The sequence below is a fragment of the Palaemon carinicauda genome, chromosome 4 (genome assembly GCF_036898095.1).
Source record: "Palaemon carinicauda isolate YSFRI2023 chromosome 4, ASM3689809v2, whole genome shotgun sequence".
NCBI classification, from domain to species: Eukaryota; Metazoa; Arthropoda; class Malacostraca; order Decapoda; family Palaemonidae; genus Palaemon; species Palaemon carinicauda.
Window position 1 is genome coordinate 145,174,053 of NC_090728.1, and position 4,223 is coordinate 145,178,275.

The following is a 4,223-nucleotide window of genomic DNA, read 5'->3' on the forward strand; positions in this document are numbered from 1 at the left end:
GGTCACGATCCGAGGGAAGTTGCTTCATCCTTAAATTTCCTTAATTGTATGGATTTTGAACATCTCCGTTCATACACTGGCTGGAAGTCTTCCAGAGTGTTCTTTCGCCACTATGCGAAGCAAGTGGAGCAACTAAAGAGTTCTGTGGTAGCAGTGGATTGCGTTGTTAACCCTGCTGTTTAACTCTGCGAGGAACAGTGGTTTTAATTGGGACAATTAATTCCAGGGTGAGTGTGTAGTTACATTCTGTGATACAAACTAAGTGAGGGCACTGAGGTGCCCACGTTGACTGTTCCACTTCCAAAGGTGAACCTAGCATAAGTGCAGACATGTGTGCCGAGCGTTTCTATCGCTAATGTAACTGATTAGTAATACAGACTTTTCTGACCTTCATACCTCGGTATGTTAAAAGTGGCACTAATGTTTTTCTTTCAGATAACCAAGTTTCTGCTTACTATCAGATTTATGCTTAAAGTTTTGGTTATCCTCTTCTTATATATATATATATATATATATATATATATATATATATATATATATATATATATATATATATATATATATATATATATATAGAATTGTTGTTAGCCTGTCTGTTTATTGTCTATCAATAAACTTGTTCTTGAGAACCTTGCGTCTCCTTCACCTGTGTCAATTTATTGATATAATTGAGAATTCATTCTATGTATATTTATCTGGGATAATTTTAATAGATTGTTCATGTATGCAAGCTATGTTGCATTGGTTTATGCTTTCCCTTATCGGGAGGACTCCGTCCCAGAAGGGGTCGGTGGCGGTTTTACAAGTTTCCTCCTATGCGGATATAAAGCTTTGTCCAATACAAGTATTGTGCGGAGAACTGGTCGATATTTCATATTGACGCAGTGGTTCTTTACAAACTATGCTTTACTTAATATAGGGTGAGACCACTATATTAGCTTGCCTGGTATTCATACATAGGTATATGTACTCTTCGAGTCTAGTAGGACTCTTCCCTGTAGGGGGCAGGAAGCTCTAACATGGTTTATGGTTAGTTGAAAAGATGTATAACGGTAACATCTTAGGTCTCTAGGTCTAGTCGACCGGGAAAAATTACCTCCGGGGAGTACGCACGTTCTGAGAATCCACAGATACAGTAATGCTCTGGTATACTTCCATCAGGACGACATGGCTTGAGCCCAAAAAACGGATTTTGAGCGAAGCGAAAAATCTATTTTTGGGTGAGATGGCCATGTCGTCCTGATGGACCCGCCCTTCCCTTTCTATGAAAGGGCTGTAGGACCCCTCCCTACATAGAGTACCTGTAGCACCTCGTGTACGCTACAAGGAATACAGATGGCGCCAGGATTGGCGCCAGGCACGCTTACGAAACTGGAGAATAGGGAGCCTTGGGAGCGGCTCCCCCTTTTTCTTTCCCGTTTTCGTTTCTTGCCAATTGACCCCTCGATACGTAATCTCTGTTTGGGGTGCAGATTGCCATGTGGCTTGTCAAGAATACGTCCTCTGATATGTCGCGATATCCCTTTCATGAGGGATATTAGCTCCAGGAGTTAGAAATCTGGGTACCTTAAGGTAAATTCTCTGGGAATATCGCCGTAGTTGTAATATACCCTAGGAAGCTACCCTATAGGAACTTCCATCAGGACGACATGGCCATCTCACCCAAAAATAGATTTTTCGCTTCGCTCAAAATCCGTTTTTTGACACTTCTGCATCCTTAAAAAAGCATATGGAGCATTGTTTTAGATTCAATAGCAGCGGAGATCATTTAACGAACAGCTATATTAATCAATTAATATTGGTTTTTAAGAAAATTCATGTAAATTTTTCGAATTCATATTTTCAAAAAGATTGATATCGGTTTTCGAGGAATTTGTTATTCGAGAAAATTAGTCTGATAAATTATTTTTCGAGCAATTGGGTTCGAGAATTTGGCTTTCGAAAAATTGCATTTGAGAAATATACATATAACCATATTGTTTACCTCTGGTGCTTTGGTGTACTTAGATTGATTAGGTATATGCCAGCAAAAGAGAAGTTAAGTGTGGCTGAAAGTAGAAATCCAAAATTATGAATGATCCGTATTTTCTAAGATAAATGTCTTGAGAAATATACAATGAATGATCCACTGTGTACTGTAGTTTACATAGCAATCTCTTTTAGTGTTCAAAACCTCTGGTAGATTTTCGGTGTATAATATAAGAAAAAAGCGGAGGTTGAAAATTACACAACTGAAAACAGACTTAACGTCAAAAGACTTGAATTGGTTGTCTCGTTCCCAAGACTTCTACGGATTATGGATAGTGAAGAGAAAAGTAGGGAAGTCTCTTGAAGCAAACAGCACATTTCTTTGTTCAAAGAAATCCAGTAGATGTCTGTAACAGTCATAAAGGAAAGTTTTTCAATCAGAGAAGTTTGTAAGGCGCAGTGAACGTCAGCTTCGACAAAATTTGTGTTCATTTCTGTTGATTAGGTCTAATGGAAAAAATAGGCTTATGATTGCCCGTCATGTAGTATTTAGAAACTACAGAGATAAAGATCACTACAAATAAAATAGGAAGTTAGTATACTGTCACGTTGAGATTAATTGCCAATATATTATCGTAGACAGAATACATAGCAGCCTATTTTATTTTTCAAGTTTAGATTAAATTTGGACAAAGGCGACTGACCAGCTGAGAATGTTTTTTTCGTACCAACTGGTCAAGTATTTTCCATTATTATTATTATTATTATTATTATTATTATTATTATTATTATTATTATTATTATTATTATTATTATTATTATTATTTTTTTTTTTTTTTTTTTTTTTGAGTGTATAGTCAGTAAATCTAAAATTTTCTTTGAAACAACACTTTAGCTCTAAACAACAGACAATTCAATGCAAAGGTATTTTTAATATCGAAGAAGTTGGCTATGATAAATATATTTGATGGATATAATTTTAAAAAAATCTATAAAAACGTGAAAGTCACATCAAAGACAGCTGTCGTAAATACTATAATAAACGGTAATCCTATTGAACATTCAAAGAAAACTATTATCTAGAATAAAGAAATGCTACATAACTATACGATAAATTTTCTGACATGAAACGTTATCAAAAAGTGTAATTCAGGAAATCAACTCTTTATTACCTATTCCTTCAGTATTATAAATCATAATGCAAAAAGTCAACGTTAAAATTCTTGCGTGCAGCAAGAACCAGCGAAACACTTTGCTTCTTATCATGTAATTAAGATAATGTGCAACCTATGTTCAACGCTGCTATGAGAAAATACGAAAATACTATTGACATTTAGTCTTTTCAAGTCCAATTTACACAGAGAGAGAGGAAATTATAACATTGGATAAGGCTAAGGTACCATATGTGAAAAAAAAGTTTTGAAACACTATATGAAACGGAAATTATGATATCTTAGCTGTATAGCATTCCTTGTATTTCAGTGAATTATCTTGATTGTTTGTCTCTCCTCTTATTTGTAGTATCCTAATATACGAAAAAACAAGAAATGAAAAAATAGATGTCAACATTCTAAAAAGTCGGTTAAGCCACATACTCTTGAAATTTCCCTTATGCAATTTTTGTTGTCTGTTATTATTCAAATTATACGACTATTTCTAAGATGAAATAAAAAGATCATAAAAATATAGAAATTATATGGAATGTTTAAGAACAGCAAATTGCAATACGAATATCGAAGTAACATGTTTCGCTGAAAAATTTCATAGCCAGGTGTTTTGCACTTTGCAAGACAAATCTGCAACCAACAAACCTTTATGGAAGCAACGGAAGGAAAAGAAATCCTTTGATTTATGATGTATTGTGCTTGTCCTAACAACTTTAAAGAAAAAGGCGACTGCTGAAAGGAAAGAACACAGAGAGCGTGGAGCAACTACAACTGAAGAATATGATATTTATCGAACCAACTTCTAAAAAATTATGAAATATAGCACGTTGTAAGTGAAATGAGTTTATATATTTCATAAGAATAAAATAATGAATAAATGAATTATTTTTGCAAATGATGAAAAGTGGTATGAAATATACATTTAGCTCATCTAGTCTTCTTAATACCGAAATTTCATTAGCGTTACTTCCTATATTGTTAATTGTTTACTTATTTCCTTATTTTCTTTCCTCACAGGGATATTTTTCCCTGTTGGAGCCGTTGGGCTTATAACATCTTGCTTTTCCAACTAGTGTTGTAGCTTAGCAA